The sequence below is a fragment of the Urocitellus parryii genome, chromosome 8 (assembly GCF_045843805.1).
Source record: "Urocitellus parryii isolate mUroPar1 chromosome 8, mUroPar1.hap1, whole genome shotgun sequence".
NCBI classification, from domain to species: domain Eukaryota; kingdom Metazoa; phylum Chordata; class Mammalia; order Rodentia; family Sciuridae; genus Urocitellus; species Urocitellus parryii.
The window spans coordinates 22,625,334-22,645,651 of record NC_135538.1 but is presented as its reverse complement, the minus strand read 5'-3'; the positions used below and the strand labels follow the sequence as shown (position 1 = coordinate 22,645,651).

Sequence of the window (20,318 nt, the reverse complement as noted above, 5' to 3'; positions counted from 1 at the left end):
ATGAGAGTTGTGAGAGGGCCCAGAAACTGTTGGCACAAATGCTTAGTTCACCAGTCACTCCACAGCCACGTGGCTCTTCAGTAAAATTCAAAACACAGCAGGGGACCTATGCAGGTGCCCCTTCCCAGGGAGGGAAAACTGACTCCAGTTTTCGCCAGCCCCTATACTTCACAGGTAAAGGGCCAGTTTAATAGCTCTTCCTGGAATAAGCCTGTGGAGAGCAGCCGACAAAGCCCCCCAGACACACACAGAAAAGCAAAAACCACGTTGACATTCCGAGAAGAGAGGGGGAGAAGAGCGTTTTCCTGTATTTGCGTTCTTGAATTGCCTTTTCTTGCTCTTCACTGGAGAGAGGAGAGGTGGGTGATGGCAGCCAGGCTGGCTCATGTGAGAGACCAGAGGGCAGCTGACATGAACTCCTGTCAAGCCTCCTGGCACAAAGATCTGATTATAATACATAAAAATGTGTGGGCAAGACTTGGAGGGCTGGGCTCCCCCCACACTCACTCCCAACCCCGTGCTTTGAATGCATTTGTGTATGCACACCCTCGACAGACTAGGTTCTTTGTGTTGCCATGGAGCTGCGCCCGCTGTTAGTTCAGATGGAAGGATCACTGGCTTTTCTACTTCTAATGGAGGTAAGAATCACTGCATAATATTAACTCCACTTATATTTCAGATTTGCAGTTGTCTTCATGTTCTGAACTTATTCCCTGTCAGATTACCACAATGGAAGCTGCTGGCAAACTGATGCTTGTTTTTATTACATCCATATGCCGAAACTTGAGAACATATATATATGTGTGTTTGTGAGCTTCCCCAACCCTCCCTTTTCTAACAGGGAGTGTTTATGACCTTATCATATCGAGGGGAGTTTATGAGAAGTATAAAATATGAATCAATCCATACTTAATAAATATACTGTGAAACACATAAAACATCTCATAAATAATAGCTGTTTTCTCTGACATAATAAAACTAAATATTATTACACTCTGATAATTACTTTTCAAGTAGGCGTTGAGAATCAAAATCATACCTAGAATAATTTTGCAAATATAGGTAGACTTCTTTAAATTCCACTTGGATCACATTTCAAAGCTCAGACATCCACCGTTTGGGAATTAAATGAAAGAATCTTTCAAAAATGAACACGAAGTGACTTCTAGCACAAACTATACAGTCCCTATATAGCACCTATACAGTCCCTCCTTTGGGGATTTTTGCATCTCCTAAGAAAATTACAATTTGCATTCTGTAAAAACAAGTGCAAAGGAGTGAAAGAAAATGATTTTGATTTCCTACCTGGAAATCTGCTTCTGGTCCTAGTCACACGTTTTCATAATCTTGATTTTCAATTTCTCAGGTAAATTCACCAATCTGCTGACAAGAAGTTTTGTATTATGACTTCTCCTCCCACAGTGCATACATTAAAATGTGACGATGAAAATGGCCCTAATGTTAACCAGAGCTACAAAACTGAATCTGTCTGTTTGAAATATGAGAATGTGAGCATGGAGAAGGGCAAGGCAGAACAGGTGGGTAATACATGCTGCCCCAAACTGTAGGTAATACTAGAGCACTCAGCAAAATAAAATTTAGAAAGTAGTTCATGGGCAACAAAATAAATGGTGGTAGTATACTGGATGATAACCCAAAGAATAAATTAAATATACATGAGTCCATACTGAAATCAATCCATCATTCATGTAGATATTCCCTCCCTGAGAGAAATGAAGTACAAGTCTTCTCCCCTTATGAACAGAATACAGAAACAATAAGAGAAAAGTAATAACTTTACAATGGAAAATCCTGGCAGACTCCACCTTAACCAAGATCTCAAGTTAACGTCACTGTGATAATAAGGCATGTTGATATGACATTCCTCCAACAGAACACAATGAGATGGGTGCCACCCCTGTGTGGTATTCTACACTGAAACTCATAACCTCAGTTTACAAAATTTCTGGTCAATACTCAAAAAAATGCCAAGCTGGGTATGGTGGCACATACTTGTGATCCTAGCAATTCAGGAAGCTGAAGCAGGAAGATTGCATGTTCAAGGTCAACTTCAGCCAATTAGCCAGGCCCTAAGTAACTTACTGAGACACCATCTGAAAATAAAAAAATAAAATGGGCTGGGGATGTGGTTCAATGGTTAAGGCTTCCTGAATTTAATCCCCACTTTAAAAAAAAAAATTCTAACCCTTATGAAACAAAGGGCTTTTGTCATGGTGTACTCTGTGGTGCTATTACATGTCATATTGCATTTAATATTTTAAAAGTGAGTAGCTAATTAATACTAACTGGACTTCTCATGCAAACCAAATTCTTCGGTTCTGTTAACCAGCCACTCAAATAAACTGGCCTTTTCAGTGGTAATTTTGTTTTGAGAGTAATTTTTCTCTTATTTTGACACTTCCAGAAGACCTTACAGAAACACCTTCAAATGTTGTACACTTGAGTTTTCTTCTTACCACAAACAGTATGTATATTTCCATAACAAGTGCCTGGCACCAATAGTACAACACCCAGGACTCTGAGCACCCTGCCCCAGATGCACCATGCTACTTGTGGACAGGCATTCCCCAGTCTCTTGGCTGAGTGACAGCAAGCAACCACAGCAGCCACAAGGCAGGTGGAGAACTAATGAATAAAATGATAAATATTTGTGATGAAACAGGATGTCGAGAGGGAGCGGGGGTGGGAGGGCAGAATATCTCAACTGCTGAACTACTGAAGCTGCTTTGGAATGCCTAACAGTGTCCCTTTGTCAAAATGGGAATGATATATGGATAGATATTTTCTCTGGTGTTTTCACCTTTATTACAAATAATTTATAGAATTACTACTGTACAACACGACACCATTCTAGACACAGAATTTAAAACTTTGGGCTTACTGAACTTGCTGGAGTACTGTTCTCCAACAAATGTAATGAGCCTCCAAAAAGCACTTCAAACAATGATTTGAAAACAAAATTGTTTTCAGGTCAGAGAGCAGATTTTCAAAAGATCTGCCCTTGCTTGCTGTTGATTGAAGGTAGACGTTAAACCACTATCTCCACTCTCATCTATGTCTCTTAATAACAAGAACATGAATAATCATTTACAGGCTCAAAAGCTTTCTTGTCAGACTGTCCTCTCAGGGACTTCACTCTTATGGACTCTAGATTCTGTGGGCAAATGACTCAAGTAGTTCCCATCATTCACTCACTGGTTCTAATGGCTGATATCAAGGGTGAGTGAAACAGAACCAAAAGGTAAAATCAACACTCCAATGATGCTCTTTTGGATTCATTTTTAAAGAAAGCGTTATCACCAAAGATACCTTCTTGAGTCCACGGTATCCATCTCTCTCCTGTCTCTCTTCTCTCCTACTGATGATTATTTAAACACAACAAAGTGAAAAGAAAAAAAAAAAGTCCCAACGTTAAAGCATACCTGGGTAGGAATCTGCTATTTGCAATTAATCTCTGAAGACTTAGCCCATGGAAAGTGTTCCTAAGAGTGATCAGTCATCTAGCTGTAAATTCTAGGGAACAGAGCTAATGCCAGCACTGAGTGACAGAATGAGGAGCAAGGGACCCTGCGCTCACTCACTGCGGACTAAACAGAAATGTGAAACTCTGTATCAATACAAAACTTGAACTTCTAGCAGTTTTCAGATTTACAAACCCAATTTGTCCTCTCTGAAGTTCAAGTAGCATTAGACAGGTCCCTCCAAAAGAAAAAGGGGGAAATTATTTAAATGAATTTGAAGACACAGTTCTACATTTGCTTCCACTTTTTACGGTCATCATCCACAAGAATGATCTAGTCATCCCTTTTAGGCACTTCTCTTTAAAAATCATTTCTGGAAAACTTAGTAATTAACATGAGAAAAACAATGCTAGAGAGAAAGGGTTACAGGGCCACATATATTTTCCTTTATATTAACTATTTCCTTAGAAATCTTGTTGTTGAACAATATATCTTTTTAAATCATGCTGTGTGACAGGAAATCAAACTCAAAAAGGCAAAATAAAGCCTGTGAGAAAACATGGTAGGTCCAGAATTAGAGATGAATGTGATATTTCATTCCAAACACTATCACACATGTACCATTAATACTTTCCACAGGTGTACTCGGATCTAAATCATAAGTCTGTGTGGACATATGCTCTTTCTGAAAGAAAATAAGGCAACCCAATGGAAATGATTGCATGATCAGAGTGAGGGAGAAAATATTTCCACCAGAGAAGATAACAAATGAGAACATAGCTACCTATATAGACATTACAGCATAAAACCATGGCCTATGATACTCTGTGAGAGTAATTTATCATCTTAGTTTTCTTCTATCACAAAATTCATTCTCAGCTTTTCTAAGTGTATCAGACATTCAACTGGATATTCCCACATCATGACTTCTCTGTTAAATGACCATGGACAACCTGTGTATCTTGATCCTGGGGTAACAGTGGACTGATTGATCATGTCTCTTCTCAATTTCATCACTTATTAAAACTAACCTAACTCTATCTTCCTAATAGCTGCTGAGATAATTTTCTTTGCCCATTTATTTTATAATATTCCAGTATAACAGTTTATCTTCAAAACCACTTAAGGGAAAACAATCTTCCAAAAACGAATGAGTTACAGTAATCTGGTAGGCCACAAAATAAGATCTCCCAAATGCACCAAAATCTCCCCACCATAAAACAGTGATGTTCCACAAGAGAATTCACTGGTGGCAAGATCTCCAAAAACAAAGCAAAACTCAGATTTTTACATGAAATGCAACTGTGAATGAGCCATGGTACATCCATATTCTTTGAGCCACGAATGCAGGCCCAGGTTTTTTTAAAAGCTTACTGCAGAATGTGATGTTAAGGACTCTTCATTTTTATCCTTTAAACTGTACCACATCCACCATTGCTGCAGGAGCCCAGTACACACCACCACATCACATTGTTTGAATACAGGCAGTTCTCAACTTACAAACACCTGACAAAAACCAAAAATAAAACCAGCTGCTGCCATGCCAGGGTTGTCGCCTTCTAACACCACCAGAGGTCTTGCTGCTACCCCTGGAGAGAATCAGCTGTCGTGAAGAAATCTCAAACTGTTTAGAGAATTTGGGGGCAGAAAGAGCACAGCGATACAAAGCAGGATGGGAGAGGAACACCACCCGAATCCAGTGTCCACCTTCAGTAGCACTACTTTGTAAACTTGAATGAATCCATGAATACCTGAACTCGCCCCTGTAATCTGGACCTCCTTACTTTGCCTCTGTCCTGCTCCAACAGCCTATTAGCTAACCTCCTTCTGGGGCTCATAATTCATGAACCAAGAGCTAAAGAAGGGTCAAAACCCCAAAGGAAACCACCATGATCATTAGTAAGCCATCCACAGGACCACTGCCAGAAGACAGCCCACGCCCAGCACCAAGAGAAAAAGCCCATTTGCAAAAGCACAAAAAGCTCATGACACAGGGAGACGAAAGGACAAGATACCAAAGGAGAAAGAAGTTGGAAGCTGGTAGCTCTATTTGTCAGAGTTTTGGTTTTTGTTCTTTTGGTTTTCTTGTGAAGCTTATTAATAAAAATGCCAAATGAGAAATCAGAGTACAGAGGTCTCAGTGTGACACCGAAGCGGTAAATATGGCATCAAGGTGAGGGTAGGCTAGTACCAATTTGCTAAATTATTCCAACTTCGCTGGGATGGCCTTCAAGACTCAGAACCTCTTTAAACACATCTGAAGTCTAGTAATTTCTCAATTTGTCTCACTTTATATATTACTAATAATTCTTATCTTCTGAAAATTGGAGGCACTCCATTGCTCAAAATTATCTTCCTCAGATCCCTGTTACCAGCTGAATTAGAGAAATCATAGAAACTCAAACTTGAGTGGGTTTAAAGGCCTTTTAGGTTAACAGCCCAATGAAAGAAATACAGCAACTTCACTTGTCTCATTCGAGATCCATCACAATGGATCCAGGAGTCCTGGATGCATATGATTCCAGATCAAACGTATGCACAGTTCCCGTCTCCTGGCTTTCATTCACGGCCACTATGCTGCACGACTGCAGGGGCACCATTTATGTCCAGTCCACATGAGAGGTGCCCTCAATAGTCTGGTAATATCCAACTCTCACACAGCCTTACGAGGTGATCCCATTTTCATCTATGACATCATCTCCACCAGGAGTGCAATCTCCCAACCCCATCTCTGTTTCCAATGAGGCTAAACCACGCCTGAAGGCCCACGTCTTCCATAAACTCCTTCATGGTTTCTGCAACAGGTCCTCATCTTTTTCTCTGAACTTTCACTGCATTTGGTTTATGCCTCGTTTTTCTCCTATTCTGTCTTCTAGTATAATGGGTTAGAGTGCTTGAGTCTCATCACTAATCCTCGTCTCTAGGCTCCCTGAGAACATAAATGGCATGAGATTCACCTACCTTTCCACAGGGTTCCTAGCCCACTGCCAAAATCAGATCAGGTACTTCAATCATTGGTGGCTGGTATTTATGACTGGGAAGGGAAAGTGATGATTCATGAACTAGAAAAGTTTGAGAGCATAATTTTGACTAAAATAAAATACAGCAATCTGAGAACTAGAGGTAAATTTTGATAACTTCATGCTTTCAGAACCAGTGGGTTGAGAGGACCTGCTCAGTTGTAGGATGTTACTGTCAAAGAAATACTCCCCCTCATCTTTTCCTTCCTTCCCTTGAAAAAAATAAATTCCAAGTTCTGCACAACCAATTAAAAATTGAAAGAAAGTACAAAATAACCAAATACAATTTGATCCATTTTGTATAAAATCAAAAATAATTTTTTTTAGCCAGGCATAGTGGCACACATGCAGGTGTTTGGGAAGCTGAGGCAGGATGATCTCTTGAGCTCAGGAGTTTGAGGCCAGCCTGAGCAACAAAGCAAGACCCATCCTATAAGAAAAAAATAAAATGAAATCTTTTTCAGTTAATGAAAGTATACCGAAGGGCAAGTTTAAAAGATCACAAATCTAAAACACTTGTAAAGCAGCTAGAGAGATATATTTAGAGGTATCAAAATATGGCTTTCTTTACTCTATAGAGCTCATGTGTCTGCCCAGCATATAATATGCATTCTCTTAGTACCCGTGCTAAAATATCTATTTTAATAGATGTTCCATGCTTCAGGGACACCATTATGATCTATTAGAGGGTGATTAGCTACATAAAATATGATTTTACATTAGCTATATAGAAAGGAGACATCTTCAAATTGATACATATAGATTCCTCTCTACCTATATAAGAAATCTATCTGAATATTTTTGAAGACTTTAAAATATATTGTGCATTCGTATGCTGTATATTGGTTGATGAGTCAAAATATTTTAATACATATCACATCCATGGGCATGTATAATCTGAAAAATATATCACGAGCATCTTCAACCATTTAAATATGTAAAAGGTAGGGGGTGAAGAGACTTGTTAAAGAGTAGAGTATCTGATAATGAACAGTGTACTAAGCATGTCAACTAAGCCTTCACACACAAAAACATTGGAGCTTCTATAGATCTAAAATGCAAAAACTGCTTGCCTCTCTTTTTAATCAGAAATGTCTCAGGGTCCTTATCATGAACATAAATGACCAGAGAATCCTATTTATTTGATTCCTTGTTTCAATTCACTAATGTAGAGTTTGAGAACCCTGTGGGGCTTCTCCTATGAGCCAGGCACCACGTGAAAACCTGGATCCAGCACTGGATGGAGTTGGTCTAAGAAAGACAATCAGTCACTACTGTCAACTGGGGTAGCTCTCAGGGATACCTCCAGCAGTTGTTTCCCCCTTCCTTCTTCAGCTTCCTTCCTGGTCTACATTTTTATGCTGCCTTTTAAGATCTCATTTCTGATTTGTATACTTCATGTATTTCCTTTTTCACTTTCAGGATGTCAGCTATTACATTTGCAATCAGTGTGCCATCCTGTACCAGTGGCACTGTTTCTACATGCTTCCCGTATATTGCCCTTTTTCCAGGGATGATTAATTAAAACTGAGACTAAAATAAGGACAAACAAGCTCTGAGAGGAGGCTGAATAAGTGTTTTCTATCATTGTGGTTTGAGGAAATCATTTCATGCACTATCAATTCCTTCTCTTTGATGTGATAGTTTTAATGTCCAAATGACCCTGCCATACATTTAAGAAGATAATTTAAACAAATGTTTTACCCAAAAAGTCCCTCCCTCTTCTACAACCCCTTTTAAAAGAAAATTAAAAAAAATATATACTTCTTAAAAAGCAATATCCCTACTGCCAGAGAAATCTTCTATATGTTGAGTCCTTAGAAATGGTATCTTAATATATTGACCATTATTTCTCAAAGAGCAGGCCTCAGATTACCTGCATCAGAATTTCCTGATTTGCTTCATAAAATACAAGGTCCCATCTCAGACCTGCAGAATCACATTTATAGAGCTTGAGGATCTGATTTAAAAAAAAAAAAAACTTGATAAACAGCTGTAGATGAAACACCTTGACACCACTAATCTTAACAGTCAAACAGGCTTAATGAAGACCCATGTTCTCCATTGAACCATCATAATGTAACATGGACTGAGCACCACTCTCTACAAACACTGAATAAAATTAAGTTTAAAAAGATCAAGAAAATAAACTTTAAAGCCTGACTCTTACCAGGGAGTTTGCATTCCAATCAGGAAGTTAAAGCACAGGCATATGAAAAGAACATGAAACATTTTGGGACTCCAGGACATGGTGGGCACACACACACTGAGAAGGGCAGAGTCAAAGCGTGAGCAGAATGCAGTTAGGACTCAAAATGAAGACTCCCAAAACAAGACTGGGGTCAGAATTTAAAAGGAAATATTTTTCAAGTGGGTCTTGGAGAGATGTGGCAATTGCCAGAAGACATCTGAGATCAAGGGGAAAATATGTATCATCATAGCTCTTGGTACCACAGTCAACACAAAGAGAAAAGGAAATGCCCTGCAAGATTATAAAAAAGCTGTGATGTTGGTTTGGAAAGACCAACCTGAAAAGAAGTTTTTTCAAATATATATTATCTTTTGGGGCAGATAGGAGATTCTGTAATCCAGAGATCTAACAGAAGGGAAGAAGTAAGAAGAGTTGAAAGCACAGTAAGGTGTTGTGATCATTTCTACTACTCAGATGGAAATGCTGTTTTTGCTGCACATCTAAAAGGAAAAAATAATAATCAAATTATTTTTAAAGTGTGAATATGTACTTAGCAGACATCAACTGGAAGAGTGCTGGGCTATTATTGCCTGCACTGTTTACCGTCAACAGCCAGCACACAGAGACTGGCCCCTCACAACTGCAGGTGACCAATCCAGTACTCACAGTGGCTTGCTTAGCTTTATACCAGCTTTTCAAAAAAGGTTTGTCAGCTGGGCATAGGTGGCGAATTCCTGTAATCCCAGTGACTCAGGAGGCTGAGATAGGCGGATCACAGTTTGAAACTAGCCTCGGCAACTTAGCAAGATTATGTCTCAAAATAAAAAGTAAAAAGGGGCTGGTGATGTTGCTCAGTGGTTAAGCACTCCTGAGTTCAATCCCCAGTATTTAAAAAGGGAAAAATTTAAAAAAAAATGTGTGTGTGTCAGTTTGATTCACTCATGGATATACAACATCCTCCAACCTCAAGCCTTAGGACCCAAAGGAAAACTTCCACTTTGACTCTGAGAACTACCTCCAGACCACTCAAAAGGTAAGTTTCCTTCATATGATCATTTGGATAGTTTCAAAGTATATGAAATATGAACAATATCTGATTTTCAAAAAAACAATACTTGAGGGGAAAACCCCATGTATCAAAAACACACTGGATGTCACTATGAAGATGGAAAATATTTACAAGGAAGAGAAGCAATCAGCCTGCACCTCACCACTTACTGTTTATTCAGCCAAATTTAATGCAGTTTCCCATTCTACACTAAGCATCTGGGCACTTTCCCACAAGCCTTGGAAGCTAGAGATACCTACAGGGCCACCTTAGACCAGAGGAAAGGGAACTTCACAGGAAATGAAACCAAGCAACACAGTAACAGCACCTCTGATGACAACCGAGAGATTCAAGATAAAGATTAGGGCAAGGCGGGTGGGGGAGCTGAGTGTGGTCTTCAGAAGTGAAACTTAAAACGGGCTGAAGACACATCATTTTCCATAAGAAAAGTCACCTGCTCTGGCCCCTGCTCACCTTTGCCTCCATCTCTTGGCTCACCATGATGGCCTTCCTCCATTGTTATCTTTGTAGATTAAAAAGAGAGTCCCTGACCTGCCAAATCATCAATTACAAGTTGCACATCTCCACACACCTCTTCCTCCAATAACGTACTCCAAAACTTCAGACAGGAGCCCTAAAACATTATCAGGCTCTACATACATTAAAAAAAAAAAAGTCAGCTGCAATGTGCTCAGAGTTTGCATCCACAGTACACAGTGGAGGGCAATGGGAAGACCAGGCTCTGGTGCACCATGGACCCATGTGTAATCTTGGAAAAGCTATTCATTTACCTTCTCAGCACCATAGATTTTCTCATCTGTCAGCCAGTTACCATGTGCCAAACATTTAAGTTGTCCACCAAATCTAGAACACATGCATCTTTTCTTTTTTTTTTAAATACCTTTATTTATTTGTTTGTTTGTTTGTTTATATGTGGTGCTGAGGATCAATTCCAGGGTCTCGCATGTGCTAGGTGAGTGCTCTACTGTTGAGCCACAACACCAGCCCACACATGCATCTTTTCATATTTTTGAAACCAAAATGTGTCTATCAATGGCATCTTTCAATTAATTGGAAGTCTTTTATTTCTTTCTTAGTGGTATATCCAGTACCACCTTATAACCTATGGCACCTTAGAGTCTATGAAATATGGAGGGAAACTACATCATAAGGTTTTGGTAATGGCTGATTAATTTAGGTAAAGAATTTACCATAGTGGTTATTCCTGAATAAGCTGCTTGATTACTATTAGTTACTATTATTAAATTAACAAGTCTAAAAATGGTCACAGTCATAAGAGAAAATTCTTATAGTTTTGCCCATAAGTTGTATGCTGATATGATGATTGATACTTGGGACAGTGGTGCTAGCCTATAGTGCCAACTACCAGAGATAGTAGGGAGGCTGAGGCACGAGCATCTCCTGGACCCAGGATTTCAAGACCAGCAACCAGGTGACTGGACATAACCCCAGCCCTTGGCACAGTGCCTGATACACAGTAGGGCCTCAGTAAACAACTGCTGACTGAACCCACTGAATGTAGGACCCAACTTCATTCCTGCCAAAGGCTCCCTGTCACACCCACATCTGATATCCTTTCAAGGTAAATGACATAGAGCAGATTCCTGCTTTTAAAACACTGTGAATACTTCTCCAGTTCAAGTCATTGAGCAGGTTTTCCTCTCCCATAATTCCCTCTCTACCTCATGTTCCATAAATTTAAATCCTGAACCCCACCCACCAAGGCCCAGTTCAAATTTCACCTCTAAGAAATGTTCTTCCCATCTTCTTCCCATTTGGCATTCTTCCTATTCCCATCCATCACCTTCTCAGCTACCATAAACACCTGATCTGGACCTCTCTGGACAGAATACTGTCTACCTTGTATTAAACTAAGTGTGAGAACCAGAACTCTGTCTTGATTGCCCTGCCTTTCCTGGAAGGCTGGACACAAGAGGGAAATCCTCTTGGATTGAATCTGAGTCCTCTTATTATGCACTGAATTGTGTTCCCCATAAAAGATAGACTGGAGTCCTAATCCTACCTCAAAACATGACCTTATTTGGAAACAGGGTCACTCAGATGTAATTAGTTAAGATGATGTAAGGGCCAGTGAGATTGGCCCTTACTCCAACAAGATTGGTGTCCTTATAAGCAGACAGGGACCCACAGGGAGAATGCCACGTGAAGACAGGGGCAGAGATTAGAGTGATGATGAGCCAAGGGATGCCAAGGATTGCCAGCTGTCACCAGAAGCTAGGAGAGAACCTGGAACAGTGTCTCCCTCACCACTCTCAGAAGGAACCAACCCTGCCAACACCTTGATCTCAGATTTCGAGCCTCCAGGGCTGAGGCAATAGAGACCTCAGTCACCTAATGTGTGGTGCTTAATCACAGAAGCCACAGCAAACAAACAAATGTCTTCCTCAACTAGCTGCTCTGACACTGGACCCTCTTGACTGCTGTGCTTCTCTAACCCTTTCCTAATCTTCTTGAGGCCTCCATCCCTTCTACCAGGACTTTAAAAGTTGGAGTTGCTCCAGGGTCAGCCCCAAGTCCTTTCCTCTTCTCACCCTCTATGTCTCCCTTTAAACCCTTTTATCTGCCCCAATTCAAACACAACCTGTATACTGATGGCTCCCAAATTCCTGTTTCCACCTATCCTCTCTTCCAGACTCACATGTTCAACTCCCTGCCTGACACTAGAACACTTGTCCACTCAGATAATTCAAAGCCACTTTTCCAAAGCTTTTTCCAAAAGGTTCTACTACAGCACAATGAAGGTACAATAAATATTATAGGCACTGTACTATAACTAGATTTAAATGCATTTCTTCTAAGATGGTTAATAGTTCTAGTCACTCAAAATTTCAAATCTGATTAGCTGATATAAACTTCTTCCTACTCTTATTCTAATAGTTGAAATATTAGTAAATACAGTTTATAACAATTTAATATCTGATGTACAGCTGGTTTTATCACTAATTCTTTCTTCTCCAGGATTATTGATCTACTTGATATGTGAAACAGAATATGCTAATAATTTTTTTTAAAAAAGAACCACATCCACAAAATGAAACAGTCAAATATTCTTCAGGGCAGATCTTGATGCAAGGACTGAAAAGGGAACAGTAAGAGCCACCTCTGCAGAAACAAGATGTATGAGTGACTTTCAGGTAAAACTTACACACTGTACAGAAACTAATGACTCTACATGCTTGTGAATTCCAAAATTACCAGGTTTTATTCACATGAACCGTGAAAACAGAAAATTGAATACATCTTTTCTAAATGAGGAGAACATGCTAATATTCCGCTATTTATTTTATTAAGAATCCTAGATAGGGCTGGGGATGTGGCTCAAGCGGTAGCGCGCTCGCCTGGCATGCGTGCGGCCCGGGTTCGATCCTCAGCACCACATACAAATAAAGATGTTGTGTCCGCCGAGAACTAAAAAATAAATATTAAAATTCCCCCCCCCGCCTCTCTCTCTCTCTCTTAAAAAAAAAAAAAAAAAAAAGAATCCTAGATAACCTTTATGACTTTCCATTCATTCTAGGGAGAAGACCAAAGTCATATGTAAGGTTTCTAAAGCCCTGCATGGATCCTAGCTTCACCTCCCACTTCAAATGATATTTGCCCCCAAAAGTCGCTTCAAACCTTGGAACAAGGAATTCCAAAGCTAAGGAACACCCCTAAATATCATATCCATGTATCAGATGAACAAATTCTATTTCTCATGTGGTTTCACATACTCTCTCCAAACCAAAAAATAAAAATAAAAATAAATTAAATAGTTTTCTAATTTTAACAAGAACAATGTTAGTAATGAAATGAAACAGCCCCCAGGACCCCTGCTTCCCTTCTCGATACCTGTTTCCTTCAACCTCCTCCTCTTTACCTTCCTGTTTATTCTCATGATTAAACAATCCCAATGTTAAAACCACAACAGCACACAGAATCGTTGTGGATGAGGATGCTGCTTCCTTCTAGCTGCTTCTTCCAGCCTTATATCCTACTGCATCCCTCATCTTTGGATTTAGTTTTGAATACAGCTGCTGAGACAGACCACATCCACAGACCCAGGGCCTCCCCACCACACCACTGAGACACTCTGCAGTGGCTTTTCAACTCTGCAGGCCTGGGGTTCTTTCAGAATTGTCCCAGAGGCTCGTGCCCATGAGGTCATGCCCAGCTGACCTCTTCAGAAAGTGATACCCTGGAGCGCAGCTGTAAAAATAGAGCACTGACAACTTCTTATTCACCAATACACAACAGAATGTTCTCTGGATTCTAAGGAACTGACACATTCATACAATTACATAAACACAAGGTGGAATAAAAGAATAAAAGTGCCTGAAGCTATAGAAATGTATTTTTCTCATGCCCAACCTATGCGAGAGCAAACTGACCACTTAACATCACTTAGAAAACAGAGATGGCATAAAAGCTATTCAACTAAGACAGCCTGGAATCTCAGATTAAGTCATTTCTGTGATAACTTTTTTAATATAACACTTATAGTAAACTCCTTCATGCATTTCTTCATAGTATATAATTCCCCACATATTACTTTTCTTTAAAGTCATACAATTTATTTTATGTTTAAAGCACCTTCTTAATGGTGATTGAAATGTCTCTATCAGTTCAAAGCTTACCCATATGTCCCATTAGTCTATCCAGTTCAAAGACACTTTCACTCACGAGGACTTTCTTAATTCCAGTATATTTTCAAAACCCTCTCATCCCAGCAGCTCAGGAGTCAGAGACAAGAGGATCCTGAGTTCAAAGCCAGCTCCTGTCCTAAATAAAATACAAAATAAGGCTGGGGATGCGACTCAGTGGTCAAGTGCCCCCAAGTTCAATCCCTGATACCAATCCCCAGAAAAAAATAACTCTCAAAAATTATAAAGATCTCTGAAGCAAGCCACTTCAACTCTCTCTCTTCTTCCCTGACCCCGCCAAATACTAGGGATTGAACCCAAGCCCTCACATGTGCTCTACCACTGAGCTGTATCCCCAATCCTTTATATTTTTATTTTGAGATGAGGTCTTGCTAGATTGCCCAGATTAGCCTTGAACTTGGCAAGCCTCCTGCCCCAGACTCCTGAGTAGCTGGGAGTATGTACCGATTTATCCAGCTTCAACTTCCTTTTTTTTTTTTTAAGACAAAATTGAAATAAAGGGGAAAAAAAATTAGAGAACAGTACTATTAAATGCCCTTTCTTCTGCTCTCTTCCTTATATAAGTGGTTTTCTTCACCAATTTCAGCACTTCATATTTTTTTTAGAGAGAGAGAGAGAGAGAGAGGGAGAGAGAGAGAGAATTTTAATATTTATATTTTAGTTTTTTCGGCGGACACAACATCTTTGTTTGTATGTGGTGCTGAGGATTGAACCCGGGCCGCACACATGCCAGGCAAGCGTGCTACCGCTTGAGCCACATCCCCAGTCCCAATATATTTTAATATTTGATTCATAATTGTACTTTAAAGAATTAATCCTCCTGAATCCTCACAGAATAGATTAGGAATGCACCTTAATAGCTTAAGTTCAATAAGCAACACTCTGACGTATCTTCTGTACAACTCTAGATTCACAGTAGTCTCATATACAGGCCTTTCTTTTGTGCTTTTTTTTTTTTTAAGAATCACATTGTTCTTCATGAAACACATCATAAATGCAGTTTATGATATGGACTGTTCATGAGCGTTCTACTTAAAGGCTCATTTTGATAAATATCCTCATTTGACTTCTGCAAATAAATTCCATATTCAAACGTATTAACTTTTAGGAAATAAAATGTAATAAACATGAAGAAGTCAACACTAGTAGAGTAGCATTCTAAAGTATTGGTAACTGTACATTAATTCATTAAAAAAAAAAGATACCTTAACACAGATCTTACTGTTCCTTACACATTTAGTGTGGCTATTCTCAAGTCATATTAATAAATTGTAAGTGTGAGAACCAGAACTCTGTCTTGATTGCCCTGCCTTTCCTGGAAGGCTGGACACAAGAGGGAAATCCAAAATACTTCCTTTACAATTCACTTCATCTCTATAATTCTTATCATAGCCCCATTTTGCATAACTGCTACATAAGGTCACAGAGTTATAGCCAAAAAGAAAGTTGCAAATTTAAGAATAATGTCCCTTCTATTGTATCGGGCTACTTATTTGTCACTTAGTTCTCTTGGTATCTCCCAAGTCCTGCCTTCCAAAGCCCATGTCATTTGGAGCTGGAATTGGTTCCATCCTAGGTCACAGTCCTATGTGTCAGTGAATGGCTCACAGCTTTACTCTGTGATGTACCAGTGATGAGCCACTCTTGAACCACCCAGAAAACAGGTTTGTATTGCCAACATCACCCCAACCACTAAGACCCTGTGACCCACACCAGAAGAAAGAACTCACTTGGCAATTCTCCAACGACCAGGAAACAAACTCCCAATACATTGTATCCTCTAAGAAATACTTATTTAGGAGTCAGGTTATTATATGTAATGATAGAAAAATAAACTTCCCTTAGAAAACTAGAAGGTGCCTACCATCAACAGGAAGAAAACATTTTTTAAACTCGAATTTACTAATCTGGATAAAGAAAGTGTTAAGCTATCTTTTCCTTCTAATTCAGTCATTCTTTAACCATTGATCCAGAAAATGTGTACTGAGCCATAGAAGGAGCAGGTGATGTAGTCACAGACAAGGGAAGTCCGGGCTTTGAATTCAGACTGGATTTGACTTCAGACTGTCTGAACTTAAACACAAATTCTAAAATGTTCTGGCCATCTAACTTTGAACATGATACTTAACCTCTTTGTTCTACAGGTTTTTCATCATTAACTAAGGAGTCTAACAGCCTTTGCTCATAAGATAAAGAATTTAAGGTATGAGATGATTAAGTGAGGATAAAATAATTAACACAAATAAAAGTCCTAGAAAAGTGCCTGACACTCAATTTTTTTTTGAATCATCATTATAAATTAAAAATTCCATCAGATTCTGAAGGGACAATGATAATAAGTCTGTGTCACCCCGTCCCTACTAAAGATTCCAAGTAAGTGTACCCAGGAACTAATCACAAACCAGCAGTTTATCCTAATCCAAAGTTGTGTGTGTGGTGGTGGTGGGGGGGGGGGGGGTGGGTAAAACTTCTTCCGAAATTCTAGAACCTAATCCTCTTCTGGTGAGAAATTTCTGTGTCTTATTTAAATGTCTCCCCTCCACTTACCAAGAGTGAGGGCATAATAGTCACTCACACTCAATAGCAAATGACAGATAAAAATAATTGCCAGCTAGCTCCCAATTATAGAGCACTTTCAGCTCTACTTGGTGTGGCTACACAATCCCCTCAGGAAAACTCTGGATTCTGTTGGCTCCTAGAATAAGACTCTCTTGGTGACCCTCTGACTCTCTCTGTCTCTATGAACTGGCCTCAGCCCACATCCCCATTTTTCATGACCTCTCACTTGTCCTTTAAACTTGAGCCATGCTAAGCTATTTAGAATTCCTCAAATCCCCACCCATTCATTCTTAAACCCTTAGCTGAAAAACTTTACTAGATGGATCCCAAACACTCAGGCTGTTTCTAATTTAGCTACACCTTAATAAAATAGGGAAACTAAGCTTCACTGTCAAACTAATTCCAGGAGTAAAAATCTAAGCTTCCAAATTTTATAGTCAAGATAGTCAATTTGTCAGACATATTTAATGAATACCAAGATCAGCCTCATAATGTGCAGAACCCAATGCAAAACAAAAATGTAAGACTCTTTGTTCAAAAATTTAAAATTTCTTTTTTTTTAATTTAAAAATATTTATTTATTTTTTAGTTGTAGGTGAACACAATATCTTTATGTGATGCTGAGGATCGAACCCAGGACTTCACATGTGCTAGGCAAGCACTCTACCACTGAGCCATAACTGCAGCCTCCCCCCCAAAAAAATTAAAATTTCAAGACAGTAACAGCAGAGCATTAAACCAAACTCAGGCTCTTTGATCTTGGGGCTCTTGAGAATACACAGATCACATGCCCAGGAAGCCAGTCCTGTTGAGCACCTTACTAGTCACTGAAGGTACAGCCAGGCCCTTTTCATTCATACTCCCAATTTCCAGAAAAACTTACTTGCAGTATCAAAGATTCTGTTAGGAAATGAATGAAAAAATACATATACACATTTCACCTTGGGATCTCAAACTGCTATGTTGAGTCTTGGGGTTAGATACTAGTTAAAATTACTCAACTGTAAGTGACTACTCTTTTCGTTTCATTAAATGTCTTCTTTAGTAAATCAGCAAGTTACCAAGCTTTTTTAAAAATCACTCTCATTAGATGAAAAGGGGGTTACAAATTATTGCAGTGAAGTAAATAAAACACCAGGGTTGCAATATTGCTAAATATCTTGCTTTTCTGAATATGTTTCAATTTAATGGATGTGTTTTGAGCACCTATTATATATATATATATATATATATATATATATATTTACATTCCATTTTTTAAATTTAATATTTCATTTGGGCTGAATTTAAACCACTTAACAAGAAGAGAATTCTACAAGTATGGCCCAGGAATATGAAACAGGATCAGAAATATGAGAGACAGTGGTTTCCTCTCTCCTCCACAGCACCTGTGCCCTAAACAACTGCTCCGGGGTGGGGCCCTGTTCTAAGCACTGGGAATTCACTGAGGGCAGGACAAACTCTGCCTAGGGGGGTACAATTCATTGGGAAAGTGAGACAGTAAACAACTAATTCTTTTTTAAAAAAATTAGCATATGTCAAATTACAATACCAAGACATAAGGAAGGATTACTTTTATTTTAGTATTTTCCTCCAAGAAATGCAAGCTTCTCAGCTGAGAGATAAAAAACATTCTTCTACCCACCCTAATCAGAACTGTAGTTTCAATTACCACAAAGGCCCAAATTTTTTCTGCACAAAATACATTCTAGCACAAGAGCAGAATGTATTTCCCAAAGTAGGTATTTTGTAATTCATGTACGAACCAAATCACTTATGTTTGGACCATGATGATAGATGAGGTATTGGATTTGGCCAAATGTTATAAAACTCAAATTCTATGCAATCCAGAAGTACTCCTCATGCAATGGAATTATAACAACACCATGTTAATCTCCTGGTGATTATGAGATTCAATTAATATGTCTACAGATCCTACTTAGCACCTCCAACAAGATGCTGCATTAAAACTGGGGATTATTGTTAATACAAATCTGGAGTAATTGATCTCTGTTATAATACAACTAAATAAATACTTTCATAATGCCAGTGTTATAAGTGGCCAAGCTGGATTTAGAAGCAGTTTTAAATCTTAAAAAGAGCAAACAGACATAGTGCAAGAGACCCAAATACAACAAGGCCTAAAACAGTTGTCCACTTAAAGAGATATATCTGTTGTACAATTTCATGATGAGGGAAAGAAAGGAAAAAAGAATCATACAGAAAACTAATATTGCATTACACAGTGCTTTCCGGTTTTAGAAAACATTGTTCATCTCATCCTGTGTGCTCCCGAATCTGTTGAACTATTTAAAGAGTACTAAGGGTGTAGCTCAGTGGCAGAGCACTTGCCTAGCATGCCCCAAAGACCCCAACTCCATGTCCAACACCATACACACACATACACAAACACACACACACACACACATACTAATATAGTATAACGGAGTTGGCTCTCTTTGACATAATACCAAGAAGCTACAACTTTATTTCCTTATGTGGGCCATTGAGAATATCTGTACCAACAGTTTTTGTATATTTCATAACTAAATAACTTTGCTAGGGCAGCTTGAATGACATTCAGATGGGAAAAAGGAGGATCATATTCCACCAAAGGGAAAAAAAAAGCTACCCCCCAAAAAGAAAAGAGACATAATTTCAAAATCTCTCTTATTCCAAATCTATTCCAATAACCTTAAATTCACTTATTGCATAAATCAGCTGAAAGTTTCCAAAGGGAAATAACAATTGTAGTTTACACACATCTAATGATCACATCAGGCTTCTTTTGAAGGAAAATACTTAAGCAACACTTACAGAAACTTAGGTGAGCATACAGTTTCATGTTCAGTTTTACCTGAGCACGTAAACACAGTGTATGTTTCGATATGGAACAATTTTCGAGGTTACTAGGAATTACTAAATAATATTTTCGTCAAGTCTTTGATATAAGAAACCTTAGCAGACCTCCCAGTGAACTTTGGCATTTTGGCTGTGTGGCCAAAAGAACAATCTACCATTACAAAGCCTATTCATCAGTCAACTAGGAACATCATCACAATGGCTACTGGGCTGATCCTCCTCTTTATCATACTTGCGAGTATATGAGACACACAAGATTCACATTACTAAATTATAGATTACTAGTGCGATGATCAATTTTAAAATATAACTTGAAAGATTATTAATGCAAATGTAAACACTTTTTATTTAAAAGCGTGTGTTGACTGGCTTGTCTTCAATTTTTTAAAAGCCTTCCTACAGCAAAAAAATGAGAGTAAAAATTCATTTACAACTTCAGGATAATAAATCCAGGGCTACCAAGTTGTCTTG

General features: G+C 38.8%; 1 protein-coding gene across 15 annotated transcripts in view; it reads right to left on the bottom strand.

Annotated features, from left to right (window-relative positions):
- The window catches only part of Hivep2 (HIVEP zinc finger 2), a 179,597-nt gene that overhangs the window by 138,608 nt on the left and 20,671 nt on the right, over window positions 1–20,318 (bottom strand). For 10 of the 15 annotated variants that reach the window (XM_077802085.1, XM_026397625.2, XM_026397630.2 and 7 more), the window contains exon 2: window positions 1,306–1,380. The exons of 4 other annotated variants lie outside the window; for them this stretch is intronic. The gene's annotated coding sequence lies outside the window, so the exon portion shown is untranslated. Of the gene's footprint in view, window positions 1–1,305; window positions 1,381–2,013; window positions 2,073–20,318 lie in introns of those variants that run through there. One more of the 15 variants, XM_077802087.1, reaches the window with a different exon arrangement.